The 16,481-nt window shown below is 49.9% G+C and overlaps 1 long non-coding RNA gene across 1 annotated transcript in view; it reads left to right on the top strand.

Annotated features, from left to right (window-relative positions):
- Positions 1–12,447: 12,447 nt before the first annotated feature.
- Positions 12,448–16,481, top strand: part of LOC130598078 (uncharacterized) — a 72,437-nt gene continuing 68,403 nt past the window's right edge. The window contains exon 1 of the long non-coding RNA XR_008971934.1: positions 12,448–12,625. This is a non-coding gene — a long non-coding RNA (uncharacterized LOC130598078). The remainder of the gene's footprint in view (positions 12,626–16,481) is intronic.

The raw sequence follows: 16,481 nt of genomic DNA, 5'->3' as shown, positions 1-16,481 counted from the left end.
AGAACTGCACACAATGCTCCAGGTGAGGTCTCAATTCCACTGTCCATGTCGCCGATAAGGACATTGAACAGCAACAAAGCTGTTCCTGCAGTCAGCCCAGCACCCCCTGTACTGCTCCCTGCACCGGCAGCATCCACTGACACCAGTGCTGGATTTTGCTCTTCCAATCATTTTTGAAACGGAAGCAGTAAAATCCCAGGACCAAACCCACGGAGGAAGCGCAGCCGCCATCCACATGCTCCAACACTAATTGGTACCCTGGAGAAACAGCTGCAGCGCGCCAGCTGCACACAGCTCGCTGTGGAGCAGGGGATGCTGAGCACTGCATGTTCCAGGCGAGGCTGCTCCATGTACTCGCGGTGCTGTGGCCACACGGTGCCAGCTCCCAAACTGCCCCGACAGCAGCTATTTTGACAGTAAGATAGTCAAAAGGGCACCAAGACGCAAGACCTTCTACAACAGCTTCCTGGCCCTGCAGACAGTGACACCAGTGATGGTCCCAGCTGGGCAGCACCCGGACATGAACGATCCATGTGGGAACCTACCCTGCCATCCATCACCACTGTATTTAAACACCGGACTCCAAAGGGATTTGTGGTATAAACGCATGCTCACAGCCACCTGGGTGGATTTTCAGGTTAGCTAGATGCCCAGTTTAAACCCAAGTTGATGAAAATACTGATACTAATAAGACTGTTTCCAGGAAAACGAGCTTTGAGACAATCCTCGTGGGCACCCAGCTGCGCTGTTAGGAGCCCATCACCTTTTAAATAGCATCTCTCAGTGACAAGACATGTCTGCCTTCATTAACACACCCAGCCAAGAGCTCAGACACAATTCCACAGAGGGTGGTCAGGGAAAAGCTGCAACCAAAGCTGAGCAGCTTCCGTGAGCACAAGCAAATGCACTTGGAAGGTCACTGGTTCCTCTCGGCTGCCAGCCCACAGCCAGGGTTGGATGTGAGGAGCCCAGGCCCCGTGCACAGAGCAGCCCATGAGTGTTGGCCAGAGCTCCCTGCCACTGAATGAGATGGATTTATTGTGCACATAGACCGGGAAATTGGGAATCTATGGCTGGTCATTGCTGAACCAAGGTCATCCAAATCTCCTGTCTACCACGGAATCCTGACATTTGCATTTTAATAACAGTTCTCACCTCCCTGTCATGGTTTACACATGCAAGTGGGTCTGACACGTGCTACCAAATGCTTTTTTTTGTGAATTTAGGTTTTGGGAGTTTGTAATTTTTCCTTTTCAAATGAGGAATATAATGCACGAGTTGTCTGTCCTCCAGCTTCATCAGCGCCAAGCTTCCAAGCAGAGCCATCAGGAAGCTTTCAACCATGCACATTCAAGACAGAGCTTTTACATATGAAATGCAGCTGAACTGCCAGGGATGCCCCGGAGCCAGCGGGCAGAAGTGATCTTGCAGGCAAGGCCAAGGGCACCCGCAGCACCTCTCTGGTGTGAGAGGGAGCAGGAGGAGCTGAGGCAGGAGAGCACACTCAGTGCTGCTTTTATTTGTGTGTCCTTGAGTAGCTCAGCAGCAAAGACACTCATTATACTGGTGAGCTGCAGCCCAATGGTCCTCAAACCATGGGTTTCACATCAGAGACATCCCACTGAACGGAACCTTCTTCTACCACCATGGCTCCTGAACCCAGAGATCACTGCTTCCAGTGAACTGTCTCACCTCAACAAAACCAGCAGCCCACAGAGGATGGGAGGACCTGCAAACCCACCGTCAGCTCTTGCAAACTGAACAATCCACAGTAGGAAAGTCCTCGGCAGCCTTGTCCCAGTGCGCCTATGGCAGAGCAGTAACAGAGGTTTTGAATCCTTGCAGCCATCCCCTTGGAATGCAATGGGCGGCTGTGATGTATCTGGACCCAATGCTTTTGGTGGTTAAAAAAAGTTACTTAGAACTTCTGAAACCAGGAGACATCCCATTTCTCACGTATGATCCGTGCGGTGTCTGAACCGGCCTCCCGAGAGTCATCCTCCCAGTAAATTAATCTTCCTAATGTCAGCCTTAAATTACGGGCAGTGGCACCACGACCACAGTGTCAGCAGCAGCACTGGCCTCGCTGCAGACAGGCGTGCTGGGGACACTGATGAGAGCAAGCCTGACAACATAAAACATTCGCTTACAATTAAAACAACTCCAATGGCAGCAAAGGCAATGGAGGCTCATTCAGACCCTGGCCACGCTGCCTCCGGCCACAGGCTCTGGTGCTCCACTTCTCCCATCAGGAATGAGCTGCAGATGGGCACCCCACTGACTGACACATCCCTGCAGGACATGCACCGATCACATTGGCCTCGAGTCACTCAGCCATGGGGGAGATGGGCCTTAATGATCATCAAATTGCATCAAGCTGCTGTCCTCAAACAAGGGCTTCTTTAACTTGCCTGTAAGCACCCAGTATTCCAGCAGAAGCTCCCGAGCCTTGGGCGAGATGGTTTAGTGTGAGGTGTCCCTGCCCATGGCAGGGGGGGTGGAACCGGATGATCTTAAGGTCCTTTCCAACCCTAACTATTCTGTGATTCTATGTTCACTTGTGAAATTCCAGGGGGTCACAATGTGCACTGGGAGGCAGGCAAATAAAATACAGCAAGTAACTGTTCTAACTGGTCACCAGAGACCACCCTTCTGTTTCATGGACCTTTAAGCCCTTCACTGAACACATCCTGGAAGCAATTTTTCCTGCTGCCTGTTTGCAAGCAAGTCAGATCTATTTCATGTTTTTGTTGGCAGGATGAAGCTGGAATTGGGCACTAGCAAATAGACTCTGGGATCTGAACCCTCGTTTTATGCCATCAGAATTCTACATTTGACCAAAATTTTGTTTTTTTGGCAAGCGCTCCTGCCAGGAATTTCACCAGCCAGGACTTGCAGGATGTGAAGGGAGCAAATCAATATTAGCACAGGCAGAGCAAATTCATTTGCTGCTTAATGCAGGTATTGCCTGTATTTTCTTGTACAGTCTCAGTTACCATTGGCAGTACACCGGATGCAGCAACTGTTCCACTGCACAGCCTTCAGCATCACTTACAAACCAGCTTAACTCATGGCCACAGAGTCAGTTTGCTGTCGAATCCAATAGTAACACTCATTAACAAACTATGACAGTTACAATGGGACGTGTGACTTTTCCTTCTGCATTCCCCATGAGCGGCAGGCTGGATTCCTCCTTCCACCCTGGCACCCACCGCTCCCCATGGCACCAGCACTGGCTGCCTTTGGCTTGCACTTGCTGTGCCTTGGCCAGGGAGGTGACCCAGCTTCTCCTGAGCTCACCTGCCCGCAGTCACCCATCCATCGCCATGGTCACAGAGCCCACAGCCCTGCTTTGGCACCATGTCCCAGGGAAGGATGATGCTCCTCTCAGCCTATAAGCATGGCATTATGCACACGGCAACTGAGGCGAGTACACAGTGGAGGAAGATGTCAGGGGGCTGGAGGCAGCAGGTCCAACCAGTTCCCCTGCCTTCAGCAACCACCCCTTGGTAATTACAAGAAAACCCACACAGAATACATGAGCTTGGTCATTTGCTATTGTTTCAATGCCCTGTATGTGAGCCAGAAATTGTGTATTGGGGACTCCTAAAAAATACAGAAGCACATTGGATCCTGCACTGAGAGAGTGGTTTTACTCAGCTGCAGTCAACATCTGCACCCTGGGTGGACAGAAGTGGCAATGCAGGATGCCAAGAGGTAGCTACACTGGTAGATGATACACAGAAACAGAAATCAGTTATTAGGAAATGATTACCATGGTTTCAGTGTGTTTATGCCATGGGATCCATCCTGAGCTCCACCTCAGCTGTCAGGGGAGCAGCCCTGAGCCATCCCCAGCATAGCGTATCCCCTCTCTGAAGGCACAGAAGTACCTGGAGCAAGGGCAGGAGGAGCACAGGAATCGGTGCTTGCAGCTGGGGATCCATCCTCTACCTGGGCACCAGGGCCAGGGTCCCCCAGCACCTGCAAAGGAGAACATGAGCACAGGGAAGGTGAACACAGGGCAAAACCCTGGCATGCCAGGAGGATGGAATCTGGGCTGGGTCAGCCTGGAGAAGAGAAGGCTCCTGAAGGGGAGACCTGAGAGCAGCTCCAGTGCCTGAAGGGGCTGCAGGGAACCTGGAGAGGGGCTTGGGACAAGGGATGTAGGGACAGGCCAAGGGGAATGGCTTTAACCTGACAGAGGGGAGACTGAGATGAGCTCTTAGGCAGAAGCTCTTCCCTGTGAGGGGTTGGAAGTGGATGAGCTTTAAGGCCCCTTCCAACATAAACCATTGTGTGATTCAATGATCTGGCCAGTTCTGCAGCCCTGAAGTCTTCACACCTTGCTCTGCACTGAGACACTTCTTGTCTCCCAAGCAGTGAATTTTATTGGCTACTATTGAGCTCCTCTGTAAAAGCATGGACATTGCCCTAAAGGAGTAACTTACTGTTCTTACTGATACACACTGCTGAAGAGCAAGTGTGGTGGGAGCCCAGCCACCAGGATGTTTTCTCCTATTTATCAGATAACAGACAGCGTGTTTCAGAAATGATGCCTCTCCCTCAAGAGCCATTCGTTGCAGGTGTCGGGCTCTCTGCTTCTCAGTGACCTTTTCTTCAGAGAGCATTTCTGACGTTGATTAATCTCCAGTTGTTATTAATGCCTTCCTGGCTGTTTGATCCAGAAACAAGAGCTATAAATTCCTATCTCTGCATGTGATCGCACCTGCATTACAGGCCCATCACAGGAATCCAAACAGAACGAAGGCATCTTTACAACTCAGTAGTACTCAAATGAGCTCTTATTTTCTTTTTTTAATGGGTACCTGATTTGGGGATAGTCACGCTTATGGTGTAGTTAATCACACCTAAATATTACCTTCTTCTTTGCACTTAGGCTCATTTAAGGTAATTGCAAAACTAGTTTTAATGACACAGTTGGTAATGAACTGCGTTGGCTACCCAGGCCAGTTGTCCCGATGCTATCAGTCAACTGCTGAGATGCTCACAAGGGAAATCTTATCATTATTCACAGAGCCACAGAAACAAACATTAAATTTAATTGCACTGCCGAGCACCAGAGCTGTAATCTTTACATGACAGTTAATGCTTTCATTGCTTATCAATTCACTTCTTGTGTTACTCTGTCAAAAAGCTAAGCATCTACCAAACAGAAGTAGATCCTGCTTTTCTACATATGTGAAGACAGCTAAATGACAGAGTGTAGTTAGTAGGTATATTGGATATTTTATATGAGTAGTTTTACTAACTCTGGATGGCATCTTTACACGTCTTGTTAAATACGCTTCCCTTTCAAATTCAGAAAGAAGTCTTCATCCACTCTACATGGGCCTTATTTCAGTAAAGCCCATGGTACCCATCAGATGCAGACAGTTCCCACAGCACATCCTTTTGTAGAAGCGTTGGTAGGAACAGAGCTACTCCACACAGCTGGATTCACAGCGTGGCTCTCCGACCCCATAGGAATCCCACAAGAACAATCAGCATTCCGTATGGGAGCAGTGTATGCCAGTGGGGTTTCTGCATGTCGAGCATCAGTCATGTCCTTCAGTGCCCTCGTGATTGTTTTCCTTGAGTGCACTTTGTTAAACACACGTTCAACTGTTTGGAAGAATATGGTCTGTAAGAGAACCATGCAACAACAGGGAAGCACCAAGTTGGATTGAAATTTGGGTGCTACTTTAATGAATCATGGAATGGTTTGGGTTGGAAGGGACCTTAAAGCTCATCCAGTTCTAACCCCTGCCACGGGTGGGCAGGGACACCTTCCACTAGAGCAGCTTGCTCCAAGCCCCTGTGTCCAACCTGGCCTTGGATGGGGCAGCCACAGCTTCTCTGGGTACCCTGCTCACACAGTGAGTTTCATGCAGTTTCTGTGCGCAGTTGTTTGATGTAGAATCAAGCTGCGTGGCCATTCTGAGCCAGTGTCACCAAAGAGCTGCTGGTAGCTGATCTGTTTAGTTATCACACTATGTGTGATGGCAAAAGCATAGCCTGTGATTGACCAGGCTGTGTGGACACCCGGAGGCAGGTAATGCACGCCTGGTGCAACCTTCACTCGGTGTAGTTCATGAGCTGCACGTTGCTGCTGCAGTGTAGTTGCAGTGGTTGCCTCAATGCAGTCTAGCTTCTTGCTGAGGAAATAACACAAAGAGTGCTTGAAAATTGCTGTTTGATATCTGGAAAAATTATATTTGCCCATATTTTCTACTGCCCGTTCAGATATGTATGATCAATAGAAGCAAAGAGGAAATAAAATAGGGCATCTTACCACGTTGCCTGCCTGGGGCTGAGGGACACAGGTAACCACTGAGCCTCTCGGGTTCATGCGGGCATCAGAAGAGCTCTATCAATAATTTTGCCTTTAATTAAACGTGGAGGTTGTTAATTTGTCTCCTACAATAGTGATGGATCCAGCAGCAGGCACAACACAAGCCAACTTCTTTCTGGGTTGGTAATTCTTGCCCTGTGCCTGTACTTCAGCTCTAACACCAAAACCCTTCAGCAGTCTAAGGCTTCAGCTCTCAGTGATTACAGTGCTGGTAATAAAGCTTTCATGTGGAGTAAGAAGGAGATGAACATTAAAATAGTCAGGTTAAGTGGCACAATAATTGAACCTGCTAACAAATGGGGGGGAGCCCTTTTTGCAATAATGTCTTTGCTTTGCATAATATCTGAGTCTAAAGCAAAGAGGCTTTTTTCATTGTGCTGTTGCTGTGTGTACACTTGATGTGCCACGTTAATAAAGCACATGAAAACTGGATAATCTGCAGGTTGTCCTCTTAACACCTAGGCTGGCTGGTACCCAGACAGCGCTGAGCAACCAGAGCTCAGTGACTCATAAACAGTGATTTGTGCTGGGCAGGGCTGAGGAGGTGACAGTAATCCTGCCTTACAACACAAGATCACCCCGAAGCAGAGCCCATTGTGAAAAACAACCCTTAATAAACTGAAAATGTTGGAGCCACTGAGCTGTTTGTTTCAGACAGGCAGCTCCTCTGTTACTGCCTTCCTGGCTCATTTCATGGCTACAGCTTGTACCGCTCTCTTCAGGCCCAGCAGAGAATCACAGAATCCCAGCCTGGTTTGGGTTGGAAGGGACCTTAAAGCTCCTCCAGACCCAACCCCTGCCACGGGTGGGCAGGGACCCCTTCCACTAGAGCAGCTTGCTCCAAGCCCCTGTGTCCAACCTGGCCTTGAGCACTGCCAGGGATGGGGCAGCCACAGCTTCTCTGGGCACCCTGTGCCAGCGCCTCAGCACCCTCATAGGGGAGAATTTCTGCCTTACATATGATTTAAGATGTCATAGAACCATAGACCTTCAAAGCTCATCTATTCCAACCCCCCTGCAATGAGCAGGGACATCTTCCACCAGATCAGGTTTATCTCACCCATGTTGGAACTTGGCGGGGAATACATTCCTCACTGTTTCCTCCCTTTTCTTGACCAGCCTCAGTGATGCCTTAGAAGCCTGGATGAAACACTCAGTCCGCAGTCCCTGTGCTCTGCTCATCCAAACCAATCTTCTTCGTCTCATACAGCACTGCCAGGACAGCCCTGGCTGCAGCTGGGGCTACTGAGACATTAGTGATGCCTAGCAAAAGGCAGGACCTGAACGAGTTTAGGTCAGCTCTAGTTGCACTGGTTAATCTCTGGGTCACCCACCCAGCAAAGCTGGGTTCTGTCCATTCCTGCACCACACACAGCTGAGTGGCTCCGGAAGCCAGGCAGCCACAACGCTATTCCTGTCTGGATTTCCAACACCAGGATTCTCGTGTTCCTCTCCCTTCATTTTCACCACTATGTGCATCCCTGTTTAAGCAGGTTCAAAGCACTGTTCAGCACCCAAATGCCTGTCAAATTTATTGAACGCTTCCTTGATCACCAAAATTCCTTGTGATCTGAACTTAACACCCCTGGGAGACGCCGGTAGTCAGGGTGGTACGGAACGTGATGTACAGGATGTGACTGATGATAAATTGATTACAAGATAATGAGATGCTAATGTCACCTTTGTGTCAGGATGACACGAATGTCGCTGTCTAACATACCTGTGTGACTTCTGAGTGACTGCGGTGTCACCTTGAAGCCTGTCTGAGGCACCTGATGACATGATTGCAGCATTGCCCCACACGTAGGCGTGCTGTTTGGGTGCAGGCAGGTGCCACCATCGCTGCAATGGCGTAACACTGTTCCACCTACAGACACCAGAAATCCTGCAAGCAAAGAAAAGCCAACAACTAAAATCCCCAAATCCCAGCCTGGTTTGTATTGGAAGGGACTTTAAAGCTCACCCAGCTCCAACCCCTGCCACGGGTGGGCAGGGACCCCTTCCACTAGAGCAGCTTGCTCCAGGCCCCTGTGCCCACTCTGGCCTTGAGCACTGCCAGGGATGGGGCAACACAGTGATAGAAGCCTTCTAGTGGCCTCTGCAGTGTCAGCACCCAGCGCTGCCTTCCCCTCCAGCTGATGGAATGGGGGTGAATGAGAGCCCAGCACCCACCACGCACACATCCCTCCTGCTTTTATGAGATCTCATACCTAAAAACTGTCCTCTTCCTTACCACAAAACTGAATTAATTTCAGTCTCAGTTGGATCCTGTCAGACAGGCTGTTCCTATAAGCTCTCTGAAACAAGAATCAAGGAAAACACTTGAAAGGAGATGGGCATGAAGTGAAAAAGGAAGAGGGTTATCTGTAAAAATATGAACTTTAAATGCACAAAGATATTGAAGAACCCCCATTGTTTTCAACTAGCTGTTGCAGCCAGATGTCCAATTCAGAAGAAAGAGCATGAGGAGCAGTCCCATTGCCTACAGCAAAGCCCTTCTTACCTGTTGTGGCCTTGAATTCAATTGAGAAATCAATGTTGAGGTGTGTCAGTGCCCTGAAAACTTGCCTAGTTGGGGGCATGCAGAAGTGCAGACAGCAACGTGTGCCTGTGGTACATAGGATCCAGACACGTACATCTGAAGCTCAAATGCCTTGTACTGGGAACCCATGGAAACCCCAGCGCTGAAGGTTCAGCGCAGGAGGCATCAAATCAGTGAGTACCACCCAAAAGCACTGCCGCATCGTCCACATCTGCCAGCTCCTGCTTCAACACCACAGCCCCACGGGACATGACCTGTGCCAGCAGTGTTTAGGCATGCGAGTGACCGGTCTGGGGTATCACTGCTCCTTCATATTCACTCTCAGTTGGAGCTTTTGAGCGCTGGGCATGTTCAGAGGCTTGACACTAAAACATGCAGAGCAGTGCATTAAGGCATCAAAAAGGGTAACTTAAAAGTCATTGCCATGGCTACGTGACAACTTATTTTGCAGTATAATATGATCTATGAAATATGTATGATGCTGTTTGATACATACCATTTGTTTTTAGCATTTCATTTCTGAAAATAGCCTTTTAATGATAACCATGGTCTTCTAATGATTGTAATAGACTCTGATAAATCAACATGGTTTATGTTAAATATGCTGAAACCCTTTAAAAACATTTATTTCCCCCCACACTTCAGAAGCTGCTTTGCTCTTTTGCAGTGTCTGGAATCTCTTTAGAGCTGCATTCAAGTGTCTTCTGGGACCTCATCTCCCTCCCCAGCTGTGACAGGCTCCTCACACCTCTTCCTTCTTCTCTTAAGGATGTGCTAGAGAGGGCAGAACCAAGCATCCATTGTTTGCATCTAAGATGCCATCGATAACATTCTTCATCCTTTCATTATCCAGAAACCATCACAGGACTAAATCTTGGCAATGAACTTGCAAACAAAGGGCTGGGAACAACAAAAACACACACTTAAGATGTACTGTGTCCAGTTAGCCAAGGACATCTCCTGGGCTCAGGCATCAATACAGCCAAGAACAGTTCTTTATAGACCTCTTCTTTTCCCTTTCGGAGCTAATATTGAACAGCTACAGAGCTTACAACTTCCCTCTTCTTTGAAAAACCCACATCCTCCCAGTCTTTCTTGTTAAGAGCTATTGACAGCTTTCAGAAAGGTAATATATCCAGAAGGGAAATCTCGTAATTCATTTGATCCTGCAGTGCCCCATATTACACAGGAAGGTTTAATTATACATCTAACAGTTACTCACCCATTTTGACACAGTTTCATTAGACTTTTATTAAAGACAGGGCTAGGAAAAGAGAATTATTTGTAATTCCTCTCACTTATTTCTTAGTTTGAAGGGAAGAGTAGCTGCCGTGAGAGTGTCCAATGGCCACTGGCACAGAGCAGGCACGCAAGAGGCGGGATGATTCTTTAATCAAATAAAGTGGAGATTCACAAGAGTTTGAAATGGGCCTGACTGAGCCAGGGCACATGTTTGGATCACAGACAGGGTCTAGTTTCACCCCAGCCCTGGCTGAGCAGAGGCCGTGTCCCACCCAGCCAGCTTCCCACCTGCAGCTGAACACAGGTACTTGGTTATCATACACATTTCCGTCCTTTTCAAGGTTACTTTAGCCTGGCCAAGAGCTTCCAAGGATCTCGGGGATGAACAGAGCATAATGTCACTGTTTAAATCTCATTTTCTCAGAGTCCATTTTACAGATGTGAATGCACGGTCATCCTGCTAAACCCCAGGTGCTCAAGCAGCACACATAAAGGCTGCTGAGCTGCAACGCAGACTGTGCCACAGCAAGTCTCAGATCAACAGGTCCCACATCTGCCCTGGCTTCCATGCCTTTCTCTGCTCCAGCCCTCCTGCAGCCTCCTCAGATCAGTGATCTGACCGCCTTTATAGCATCACCTTCTCTCTACTGCTGCCTCCCGCTGCCAGCTGTGTTTCCTGAGCACCTCCACAACTGCTCATGGCATTCCAGCTGGCACAGCAGCTGACATAAGCCCTGTCCAGGCTGGCAGCGAGCTATCACAGTTTTAAGGACAGTTGTGTTTAAGCCAGACAGGAGTAAGCCAATCTGAAGCTGATAGCACTCCTGATAGCATCGCGTCAGCAGGGCCTGAGATGAACAAACCTCGCATGCAACTGAGCTGAGCTGTGGCCCTGTACAGCACTAAAACAACTGCCCATGACACGGTCTGATTGTCAGCAGTCAGCATCGGCTTAAATCCCTTGATGCCAACACGCACAAGCTGTGGGACAGCTTTATCCGGGTGATGGCTCAGCCACTGAGCAGTGTCCTGGGTTCAGCTGGGATAGAGTTATTTTCCTTCCCAGTATCTGGTGCAGGGCTGGGTTGGGGTTTTAGTTTGAGAACAACACTGGTAACACACTGATGTTTTCAGTTGTTGCTCAGTAGCGCTTACCCTGATCAAGGACTTTCCAGTGAGAAGGGGCACAAGCAGCCGTGAGGAAGCAGACCCAGGGCACCTGACCTGAACTAGCCAAAGGTGCATTCCATCCCACAGCACATCATGCCCAGCATAGAAACTGGGGGGAGTCACCCACAAGGGACCGATCGCGGCTCGGGTCACGCTGGGTATCGGTCAGCAGGTGCTGATCAATTGTATTGGGCATCACTTGGGTTTCCTGAGCTTTCATTGCTTCTTTTGTTGTTGTTTCCTGTCATTATTATCAGTAATGTTATTGCTGGTATCACTTCTACGATCATTATAGTGTACTTTATCTTAGTTATTAAACTGTTCTTCTCTCGAAGGATGCAACATCACTGCCTGGCCTGAAAATGGCACATGAGGTGGATGTGCGAATCCATCATCACACGTCCTCAGATATTTTAATGTTTTCTATGAAGAAAAACCCAATTTAAGCAATAATTATAGCAGATCCCCTCTCTGCAGTAACAATGGAGAGAGAACATTATCACCACTGCTTGTGGCAAACAACTTGAACAACAATGGGTTAGAGGGGAACAAAATAATGAGGCTGAGGCACGCATGCCTGGCTCTAAAGAAAGGCTGTTTGTGCCTGATGTGTTAGAGAAATTGCTCAGGAAGAGTTCAGCGAGAACCTGGCTTATCTGCCGGGTCCAGCACACTGCTGCACGGGCTGAGGCAGCCCCAGGGCTCGTAGCCAGCGCTGACAGCCCAGGAGACATCCCCACGGACAGGGATGTAATGCACACCACAGCGTGGGCCTTGAGAGGCTCTTGGGAAAAACAGAGCTGGAGAGATGTGTCCTGCCCATCCCCGTTGCCTCGAGGCACATCCAATCCCTTAGCACAGGCATTACAGCACCAAACCAGACCTCTTCTTTCATCCTGCTCAAGGGGGCAGAACACACTGCAATGCCTGGGCTCCTTCCAAGTAGTGGGACATTGGCATCCCATCAGGAGAACCTCAGACAAGGGGGAGGCAGACACAGTGTGTGCACACAGAGATACAAGTACCTACGTATGTGTGTCTGCAATATATTACCTGTTTGTTTAGAATCATCATAGAATCCCAGGCTGGTTTTTAGCTGGAAGGGACCTCAAAGCTCCTCCAGCTCCAGCCCCTGCCACAGGCAGGGACCCCTTCCACTAGAGCAGCTTGCTCCAAGCCCCTGTGTCCAACCTGGCCTTGAACACTGCCAGGGATGGGGCAGCCACAGCTTCTCTGGGCACCCTGTGCCAGCACCTCAGCACCCTCACAGGGAAGAGCTTCTGCCTAAGAGCTCATCTCAGTCTCCCCTCTGGCAGGTTAAAGCCATTCCCCTTGGCCTGTCCCTACATCCCTTGTCCCAAGCCCCTCTCCAGCTTTCCTGCAGCCGCTTTAGGCACTGGAGCTGCTCTCAGGTCTCCCCTTCAGGAGCCTTCTCTTCTCCAGGCTGCCCCAGCCCAGCTCTCTCAGCCTGGCTCCAGAGCAGAGCTGCTCCAGCCCTCGCAGCATCTCCGTGGCCTCCTTTGCACTCCCTCCAACAGCTCCACATCCCTCTTGTGCTGCTGCCCCAGAGCTGGGTCAAGGCTGCAGTAAGGTATGCATGGCCATGTTTCACACACACACACACACACACACACACACACACACACACAGGATTTCCCAAAGGACCCCAGCCCGCAGAGACCCCTCTGCCCCCGGGCACGGATGGAGATGGAAACAGTTAACATTGCTGCCTGGGCCTTGGTGACATCTGTGGTACCCACATTGCAACCATGCTGGCTTCCAGCAAGGGAGGAACTGGCACCTCAACGGCACAGTTCACTGCCACCTCCCTTCACATCTCTTGGTCCAAAAGTCTGCTTTAGGAGTCTTGAATTCAATCCATGGATTAAAATAAGTTAAGAAAACCAGAGTTTTCTGCTTCATTTACAACAGTCACAAGCCTCTAGAGCTCAGCTGGGGCAGACACCTCACACTGTCCATTACCAGCCAACACTGCAGACATTTACTGCTCTAAGGACACATGAGAACCTGTAACTGGGAAATGCCATGACAATGGTGAGATTATCTGTGCTGCACTGCTCCTGCAAACCTGGTGGTTTATGAAGGAATGCAAATTCATGGAAACAGGATACAGAGATGCCAGTTACACCGCACAGAGCCACTCACCTTCTATAATCACTCCAATTCCACAACAAACACCCCAGGGAGACGGTCATGGATGACAAACTGGACTGAGACGTGGGATGCTGACCCCCTGGGAAGTTCCTCTGACTCCTGCTCTGCAGGCACAGCCCAGTGTCTCCAGAGGGAAGCACAAGAGCCAGAACATGGTGCGGTTTGGCACAACTGATGCACAGGGGATAGCAGCACCTCTGGGAGAAGGGCTCAGCATTCCCACAGGCACAGCCCCATGGCAGGGGTGTTCTCCATGCCTGCATGGTCCGTGGTGCTCAGCATCACGTTGTGGGGTTGGGTTTGTAACAGGATTAAAGCAGGGACTCATTCTCTGGGTATCTGCCAAGAGCCATAAACCAAAAACAAGCAATAAAGACACAAGCTGCTCCCAGCTCCCCAGGCCAGGTATTAAGCAGCCGCAGTATATCAGCCCTAACCACCACGTCCTGCCAGCGCAGGCATTTGTCCCATTTGTCCCTGCCTCATTCCTCCATCCTCTCCAATCCCAGCAGCCCCACATGCCCTGCAAGCACATCTCCAGGGCAGGAAGAGCAAGATGTGGAGCATGGAGAGCAGACAGGGCTCTAAGGCACAGGAGGAGAGCAGGGTGCAATGATCACACAACTCCACGTGAAGGCTCCCCAGGGCAGGAGAGCTGCTGCTGCACCCATCGGGCTGCTGCTGCACCCCTTTGGCTGCCACCACCCCGGTGGGACATCCTGGGCAGTTGGGAAGGGCAGGGATGACTTACACACAGGATGTGGCAGGTGAGGCAGGGACCTTTATCCAAGCGCTGTGCCACCGCCTGTGAGCACATCACAGCTTGCACATCCCCACCTGACACCAGTGACCAATTGTACCAGCATGGGCTTACATCGAAGTAAGAACCCACCTGGGTCTGCAGGGAGCCTTCCTCTAGCCCTAGAAGTCAGTCACTGCGAGGAAGCAGTAGGAACCGTGGGGTTCTTGAAGAAGCCCCTCAAAAACTGCCTCAAATCAGCCCATTCTATGGGCTATCAGCCCATTCTTGGGCTATCAGCCCCAAGATCAGGAGAAAAACTCTTCTCTTTCCCTCTTTCCTTCCCTGTCTTTGAAAGAAAAGTCCCCAAAAGACATTAGTGCAACCAGGAGCAGAATAATCACAGAATCCCAGACTGGTTTGTGTTGGAAGGGACCTTAAAAGCTTCTCCAGCTCCAACCCCTGCCACGGGCAGGGACCCCTTCCACTAGAGCAGCTTGCTCCAAGCCCCTGTGTCCAGCCTGGCCATGAGCACTCCCAGGGATGGGGCATAATGTATTTACAATAAACAAGTGCAGTAGAAACAAAACCGAGTGCAGTACTGAAAGGGGAAAAGAAAAGTGCTGGCAATAAAGAGAAAATAAGAATATTGAAACTCCTGCCAAGAGCAATACAATATAATCATTCGTGTCTTCCTGCATTAGCATCACTTTGCAGGGCTACAGCTACAGAATGCAAAGCACACGAGGTGTGGTTATGAACCCCCTCACTCCCGTACAGCACAGGGTTAGGAGCACACACTGCTGGTGAAAAACTAATCCACAGAACCCAAGCAACAACAGACCCCAAAGCAAGCCAGAACCAATTCCTTCCTGTACCAGCACTGGGAGACCAAAGCCTGGGCCACAGGCCTTCGTTTTCCCGCAGGAAAATCCAGCCCCTCTCTGTATCATTTGTGCATGAGGCCCAAAACATACCCCGTGGTCAGAAACAGACGCTCCCTTGCTGCATTTGCAGCATGGAGCTCTGCACACAGCCACTGCATTTGCAGCATGGAGCTCTGCACACAGCCACTGCACCTGCAGCATGGAGCTCCCCATGGGCTGCCTCTCAACGTCAGTTTCTAAAAAGGTCAGTCGAGACCAATGGCTATCAAACATTCGGTGATTATATCAAATACAGATACTGGTAAACAACGTGTCAGGGATCATATTTTGGACCTCCGTGAGTGTTTCCTTCCTACTTCTAAAGGTCCGACTTTCTTCGCGGTTGGGGCCGCTTTCAAGCCAAGCCTGGATGGATGCTGCCATCTACTGACAAGTAGAACTTGGGCGAGCAAAATTGAAGAGTTTTTCCCCGCGTCGTGGTTTAAGCCCAGCCGGCAGCCCAGAACCACGCAGCCGCTCGATCGCTCCCCCCTTTTCCTCCCCCCCGCTCCCGGAGGGATGGGGAGGAGAATCGAAAGAATGTAATTCCCACGGGTTGAGATAAGAGCAGTCCAGTAACTAAGGTATAACGCAAATCACTGCTGCTACCACCAATAATAATAATAATAATGATAAGGGAAATAACAAGGGGAGAGAATACAACCACTCGCCACCCACCACCCGATACCCAGCCTGACTGAACAGTGATCTAGCCCTTCCGGGTAACTGCCCCAGTTTATATACTGGGCATGACGTGCTGTGGTATGGAATACCTCTTCGGTCAGTTTGGGTCAGGTGTCCTGTCTCTGCTTCCTCCCGGCTTCCCCTCCTCCCTGGCAGAGCATGAGACTCGGAGTAAACATTACTGAGCAGCAGCTAAAACCATCGGTGTTATCAGCACTGTTCCCAGGCTGAAAGTCAAAACCACAGCACTGCACCAGCTACTAAGGAGAAAAAAATGACTGCTACTGCTGAACCCAGGACAGCCCCAAAACCTTGAGGGAATCAAAGTTCCTTCCCTACAGTTGCTTCATTCAAAAGGACTAACGCTGTTGCTTGGCATCGGGCTGAAGACAAATGGTTGGAACTGGATGAGCTTTAAGCTTCCTTCCAACACGAAGTAGGCTGGGGTTCTGTGATGATATGGTTATTTCTGCAGGGTTTGGTAGGGCACATCCCAAGCATCCCTTGTCCTTTGAAGGTGAAACCTCCAATGCTCCTACCTGGCATTCCTCATTACAGTCTCTGAAGTGTGCCCTGGTGGCTCAGGAGACTCACGCAGTTGATCTGCAGTTCCAGTTACTGCCATGTTAGTGAGACAGTGAGAAACAG

The sequence above is a fragment of the Pezoporus wallicus genome, unplaced genomic scaffold (assembly GCF_028554395.1).
Source record: "Pezoporus wallicus isolate ANWC-B61680 ecotype Strahan unplaced genomic scaffold, APGP_CSIRO_Pwel_v1 contig_8805, whole genome shotgun sequence".
Lineage (NCBI taxonomy): Eukaryota > Metazoa > Chordata > Aves > Psittaciformes > Psittacidae > Pezoporus > Pezoporus wallicus.
This window is presented reverse-complemented; position numbering and strand designations above follow the sequence as displayed.